The sequence below is a fragment of the Pseudopodoces humilis genome, chromosome 1, assembly GCF_049639895.1.
Source record: "Pseudopodoces humilis isolate 2021_Gansu_Grassland_sample_001 chromosome 1, ASM4963989v1, whole genome shotgun sequence".
In the NCBI taxonomy this organism is placed as follows: Eukaryota; Metazoa; Chordata; class Aves; order Passeriformes; family Paridae; genus Pseudopodoces; species Pseudopodoces humilis.
Window position 1 is genome coordinate 70,948,809 of NC_142200.1, and position 7,731 is coordinate 70,956,539.

Here is a 7,731-nt window from a genome sequence, read left to right on the forward strand (position 1 = left end):
ATTGTTATCAATTGAATCAGTAGTTATTGATGAATAAGAAATTACTGTTCAGTACTTACATATTTCTTTTAAATTATTTATTTTTAAAATAATTTTAGAAATTCACTGTCTGGATCTTCCATACTCTTTCATACCTAACTTTCACCTCTTACAGGCTCAATCAAGAATCCAAATATCACATGAATTTTACAGGTAACAATGCAGAAAGAAAATCTACAACCAGACAGCTGCTTTTCACATGTGACCCAAGAGATTAATTTCTGTTGTTACGCTTTGAAATCCATATGCTTCAAAAGGTCATGGATTTTTGAATTCAGGGCAGCCACAGGTACTACTGTGATGGATATGATAAAATACCCATAAAAGAGACATTTGGTCAGGGAAATTACCCAGATCCTTAAATATTTTATAACAAAATCATATTTGTTGGAAAAAAGCAATGTCTTGAAAGAAACTGATTTAACAGTGCAGTTCAAGTCAGATGATTATTTTCTTCTACATAAGAATTTAGAGGCAAATTTTCCCCTAACTAGAATTTTACAAACTACATTTCTGAGCTGCTATCCTAGAGAATAGCAATGCATATTGGCACAAGTAAATGCGTAAAACTGACAAACTGTACAGAAACTTTTCAAGCAAGATTTGAAATAGAACTCTGAATATATGAACAAGGAAATATTGCCATAAAGAATCATCTTAGATGCAGAATCTCCTCTCTTGCAACATATTGTTGAGAAGAGCTTTTGCTGGCAAAATGCTTTATGTAAGACTTTTGATTTCACTTCCTCTCACTTTTATGAAAGACAGGAGATGATTTTGGAACAACTTTGTTGTCAGCACCAACACTATGAAGAAGCAGTTGATAAAGCCTTGCTTTGAAGATGATCCGTGCAAAGCTTTGCTTTGAACATGGTCAGTGCATATCACAGAACAGGCACAGCTGCTCTGGTTTTATAAGCTGAGAGGCAGCCTCATGCTGGCTTTTCTTTCTAGATATGGTACTGGGACACATTGCTTACATATGCCTACATAAATGGCTGGTATAATACAGCACTTATAAAACCTCAAAACAGCAAGCATAAAACCTTAAAGTCTGTCGGCAGAGGTATTCCCAGTAAATGGAAAATTGCTCTCAATTGTGGATACAGGACTGATGACCTATACTCAAGAAAGACAATTCTTAAAAGGCATGTGGAGAAGGCCTGCCTGAGAGATGAAAGTTGTGGGGGGTTGTTTTAAGAGGAATTGTGAGAAAGTATTTGCTGCTGGATTCCAAGCAATCTTCCTCTAAAAGACAAAAAGGTATTCTTGCATTTATACCTATACACACAATGGCACGCATTTCGGTTAACATCAGGGAAGGAAATGAACTATTATGCATGAGAACAAATTACTCTTAATGAGCTGTGAATAAGAACGCATTTGTAATAAGAGTAGGATTTATTGCTTGACACTAGTGATGCAATCATGTTCTGAAAACACATTCTTATAAGAGCAAGATCAAAAACCTCAAACAGTTTAAAAATTTGTCTTAGTAAGTTCATGCTTGCAATACATCTGGACTGATGGCCACCCAGGGACTGCTCACGAAGTTCCATTAAATAGGGACAATCTCATTTTGGGTATGACCATAAGCACATTTCATGGTTGTTTCCCTGTCTGTAAATTACTTTGAATGTGAAAATGAAATAATTTAAACTCATGAGAATAGACTTTTTGAAGCAGGAAATGGAAGAGCCAAGCTAGAGAAAACTCTCATAAAACAGAGTCTTCCATTTTCATTTTAAAATATATTTAACTGCCCTTAAAGTTTTATTCTATTAATAAATACCTGCATCTAAACACATATTATAAATGCATCTTAAACAGCATCTAGAGATAGTTTTCTATTCCTATCCAGCCTCATCCATGCTCTTAAGTGACAGATTTCTATTCAGGTCCACAACTAGATGCAGAGGCAGTAACAGACCTTTCCCAGCAGACTCTCCCCAAAGGCTATGTCCTTAATGAATGTTAATTGATTGACAAGGTATTGAAACACTCGATGCCTACTGGAGCATACCCATGGGAATGGTTCTTCCCCTAGACAAGACGGAGTAAATATACAGTGACTAGAATGCACAGATAATCTGAAAATGGAAACACTAAGTAGCTCACCTGCACTTCTCTTAACCTGGTGTTTAACAAGGGCAAAAAGACAAAAGAGAGAAAACACAGACAATTTTAATTCTGACACTAAGAGCACTATGAAACATTGACCTCAAAAGTAGTAATGCAAGAAGCTTCTCTTGATATATAGAGGTGAGATGACCTCCTGCCTATAGTAAAGAAGAGGCTGAATGGAAAGCACTTCAGGGTTTTTATACACTCCAAGTACAGAAAGTACTCCTACAACTCAAGAACTTTTATGCATGAGAACAAATGACTCTGACATAATTTGCATCTTAAAGATCTAATGCTATATAATGGGCTTTTTCAGGAGCCTGACATCATGGCCATTAAACCAAACAGGCCAGTTCATTATGACAGTAGTGCAGCATCCAAATGTGATGATGTTAGAAGCCAGCAAGTTACTATACTTAGGAACTCTTGTTTCTTATGCATAATTCATGTGGGAGGAACAACAGATATGAAGACACTGAACCAAATCTCAAGTTACTGATACAAAGCTAGAAAATCTGGAATAAAATTATTAATACTTCAACCATGTAACCTGTTACAGAGTTATACAGCCATGGTCACTGACAGGCCACAACTTTGTAATGAGTTTAAAAGGATTAGACCTTAAATTTCTCAGATGTGTTCTGGCTCAGTTTTCCTGATCTGCCTGTAAATTTGCTTTACTTGGTTATTCCAGACTAGCTTACTTGGTTACCACGTGTCCATGGCTATTTTGTTTTATTTTCATTTATCTTTGTATTGTACAACCACAGCTTTATGCTAGCAGTAGTAGTAAGTTATTCTAAACAGAATGTGATACTTATGCCTATAACATAATGATGAAGTATAGAGAAATATACACCTCATAAGATAGTAGAACAATAATACATTTATTAAGAGCAATACATAAGAGACACAAGATGCGGAAAATGTTGATGTAACATTAGAGCTGGAGAAAAATTAAGAAAGAGCAAAGGTGTAGAAGTGTGTTAGAGAGCAAATAGAAATGACCACAAGTAGTTTCTAGAAGGAGGCAGACAAAATTATCAATGTGAATATTGTATTCCTCCTGGCAAAGGACATCAGGTGCTGACAACTCATCACAGCGCCCAGCATATCCACCAGGATAAAACCACAAACAGCAGGATCCAGAGGAGCAGGAAATGGGTATATAAAAAAGGATATGAAAAAGAACAGCACTCATCACACCTCAGGAGTGCTCAAGACAGGTGTAGCAGGTTCATACAAAAAAATATAACCTCAAAGAGAGAGCCACAGTCAGCCTCTGAGGCTTTTTCCGTATTTAAATGAAGTAAATAGACAAGAAATATGGGGAATATTCCTAATTAGTTAAGATGACTCCATTGTTTTATGATTTGGGATACATTTGCAAGAGTGGCTGTAGAAGTAAAAAGGCTTTAAAGGTGTCAGTCTAGAAAGCAGTAAACACTCCTACTAAGAGAAAGAACTCTTGAACTGTTAAGTAGGTGGGAACAGAGATGCTTACATCCACTGAAATTCCTTGGCAGAGAACCTGAAATACCAAAGCATAGAAAACAGCTTTCTTCAGTTCACCCTGCACAGTCCTGTTTTAACAGGAAAGTTCTCCTCACTTCCCTTGACCTGCTGAGGGTGTAGGATGTGGTGCAGGAAGGGTTTCCCCTCCAAATATTATGAGTTTGATGTGGAGAAGAAAAACAAAATTTCTACCTATTTTTATCACAAATGAAATGAAGGGGTCTTTTTAAGAGGAAATTCACTCTCCTGATTATGCAATTCTCTATATATTCCATGCAGCTATCTCACAAAGTCAACCAAATTGGACAAAAAGATGAAGTCATAGAATAACACAGACTGGGAGGGACTTCAGCCTCTGAAGGTCATCTTACACAACCTCTGAACAACGCAGGATCAGCAAAACAATCCCCAAGGTATTCTCCAACTTGGTCTTTAGAACAGAAACAGAAACAATACCAACAGACTGGAATGGATTAGTTCTGCTGCTCATAAAACAGCCTGCTTCTACTGGGTTTTGTTTTCTTCAGATACAAAATGAATTCAAATTCATTATGTAAGATTTGTATTTGCTGTTACCCTTTTGAGCATATTGCCTCTGCATAAATGTTATGTTTAATCACTGTTCACCTCTCTACAGTTAAAATGAAGCATGGAACAGAGATCAGCTTGAACAATTTTATTCTCCATTGTTCAACTCAAATAATTAATATGTAACTTTCTCAGAATTATGATTATTTTCCAGCTTTTGAGAACAAAAGTAACTTCTGCACACTGAAAAGAATTTATAAGAAAATGAAAATAGCTCCAGTTGTTTCAGTGAAAGAATACACAGTAGTTATTTCAATTACAACCCTGTGTATGGACATTTTACTTTCTGAGATTCCCTGAGGTGAGCTATATTTTTTAAAGAATATTATATGTTATAGAGAACAACTTAGTTATCAGCAGGATTTATATTCTAAGAATACATAGAATGTACGTGAGGCAATAAAGAAGAGAGATTTAATCAAATTGTTCTCTGTTTCCAAATCTTGGTATCTGTCACATAAGAAAAACTGCAGTTCAGTGGGATGCAAGACCCATGAATAGGGTGTTGGGGGTTAGGTGTCCTTCCTTTAGTTCTGGCTCACCGATGGAATTTGTACCCATTAGTTGCAGGGAAAACCTAATTGCTGGTACTGAGTGAGTGCTTGAGAAACACAAAGAGTTTTGCTGGGCCCAGGGGGGAAAGGGGGGCAAAAAAAAAAAAAAAAAGGAGGGCAGGGGCAGCTTGCTGATTTCTTCAGCTTCAGAGAAAGACACTTGCTGGGAGCTGTAGTGGCAGAGAGAAGGAAATTCGCCATCACCCAGACGGAGCTACTGCTTCTTCTTCTCCTTCTCCCCTCTTCGTTGGTGGCCTTGCTCCCCCTGCTGGGACGTGCCAGTGCCAGCCACCACTGCGGAGCTGCTGATACACCTCAGTCACCAGCCCGCGATCTCAGCTCATCCCTGCTGTTCCAGCTGAGTGTTCCTCAGAGCCCTGCAGGAGCACCGGGACTGCCCGCCCGAAGGGGTTCGTGAAGCAAAGCCTCTCCTCCATCCCTTCCCGTTTCAGCGCAGAAAGCTGTCACGGGGTCCCTGTTTCTGTTTTGTTGCTTGCACTGTAGTTATTGTTGTTTATTTGCCTTGTTATAAATACTAGTAAAAAACTGTTATTCCTATCCCCAGATCTCTGCCGGAAAGCCCCTTGATTTCAAAATGATAATAATTTGGAGGGAGGAGGGTCTACATTTCATTCCAAGAGAGGCTCCTGCCCTCCCTACCAGACACCTGTCTTCTAAATCGAGATAGATTTTGGCTCCCAATGTGAGGCCTGAGGGTACTGAGAGAAAAAAGGCAAAAATAGAATAGCAGTTCTTAAATAACCTAACTTTCATGTGCTGGGTATAGAAACCTCATTACGTAGAACCATGTGGTCCAGCTTACTCAAGTTCAGGTGGCATGTGGTCAGGGCTATACTTCTCCCATTTTCTTGCACCCTTAAATATGGGTCCTATAACTAAAGCTAATGTGGCTATTATCCAGCTTGTTTTGTGGGTTGATAAGGTGGAGAATTCATGGATGTTTAACTTCCTCTGGAAGGCGGGCTCATGCATTCAGAGCTATCATACACTAACTGGATGGTTTTGGAGTTGCTTTAATAATGGTACCTACTGGGAGAAAATGACAGCTGGGGAAATTTTCTCCCAACCTTTCAACCAGCTCCTTGGGCCTACCCCACCAGTTTTCAAAGGGTTAAAATCTTCTCTAGATGCTAATGATATTGTAGAGTGGCTGGTGTTGCTGATAAGCCTGTTCTATTTAGCATTCAGAGCTTAGGGGAGATTGACTGGGATAAGCTCCCTGACACTGCCTCAGAGACTAGGGGTGCTGCCCCAGAGCCTGCCCCTGCCCCACAGCCCACCTCAGAAATTAACCACCCAGAGTGGTTATTGCTATGAAGTAGTCCAAGCTCCCTCAGAGGTAATTGGCACAGAAGCACAACTTCTCCTGGCACCCTGACTACCAGTGCTGGGGTGGATGTTTAAAGGAAAAGTTCCTGCTACACACCATGCCACCAATGCTACATGGAGCAGGTGGATTGCTCTTATCACACAGAATGCCCATACTGGAAACCCCAGTCGCCCTGGGATTTTGGAGATAATTACAAACAATGAGCAGGTAGATCAGGCTGCAAAGATAGAGGTGTCAAAGATAGACTTAGATTGGCAACACAAGGGAGAGTTGTTCCTAACTTGATGGGCTCATGATTCCTCAGGTCATAGGCACCTATACCTGGGCACAAGACCGAAGGGTAGATCTAACCATGGACAGCATTTCTCAGGTTATTCATGACAGTGAGATGTGTTCCTCAATCAAGCAGGCCAAGTGGTTGAAGCTGCTATGGTATGGTGGGCATTGGTCCAAATATGGGTATGGGGAGGCCTGGCAGATTGACTACATCACACTGCCCCAAACCTGCCAAGGCAAGCACTACGTTCTCAGAATGGTAGAAGCCACCACTGGATGGTTGGAAACCTACCCTGTGCCTCACGCCATTGCCCAGAACACCATCCTGGGACTTGAAAATCAGGTCCTTTGGAGGCATGGCACCCCTGAGAGGATTGAGTCAGACAATGGGACTCATTTCAAGAACAGCCTTATAAACACCTGGGCTAGGGAACATGGCATTGAGTGGGTGTACCATATCCCTTATCATGCACCAGCAGCTGGAAAAGTTGAACGGTGCAATGGCCTGCTTAAAACCAGCTTGAAGGCACTGGGTGGGGGAACTTTCAAGAACTGGGAGATTAATTTAGCAAAGGCCACATGGTTGGTGAACACCCGAGGTTCCACTAACCGAGCAGGCCCTGCCCAATCTGAGCCCTTTAGAACGACAGATAGAGATAAGGTTCCAGTGGTACATATGAGAGGTATGCTGGGAAAAACTGTTTGGGTTAATTCTGCCTCCAGCAAAGACAATCCCACTGTGGGGTTGTCTTTGCTCAGGGACTGGGTTGCACCTGGTGGGTGATGCACAAGGATTGAGACACCTGGTGCATACCTCAAGGGGACCTTGTTTTAGGATAAACTACCCGTGACACTCTGCTTCTATCTGTATCTCCATATATATATGTATATAATTAAGGTAGTGGGTATTTGTATTTAATTTAAAGGCTTAAAATTTGATGTAGCATTTTAGTATGGGAAAAAATTCGAGGTGGATAATGTTGGGGTTAGGTGTCCTTCCTTTAATTCTGGCTCACCTATAGAATTTTTACCCATTAATTGCAGGGAAAACCTAATTGGTACTTGGTGAGTGCTTGAGAAACATAAAGGGTTTTGCTGGGCCCAGGGGGGAAAGGGGGGCAAAAAAAAAAAAAAGGGCAGGGGCAGCTTGCTGGTTTCTTCAGCTTCAGAGAAAGACACTTGCTGGGAGCTGTAGTGGCAGAGAGAAGGAAATTTGCCATCACCCAGATGGAGCTACTGCTTCTTCTCCTTCTTCCCTCTTCGTTGGTGGGCCTCACACCCCCT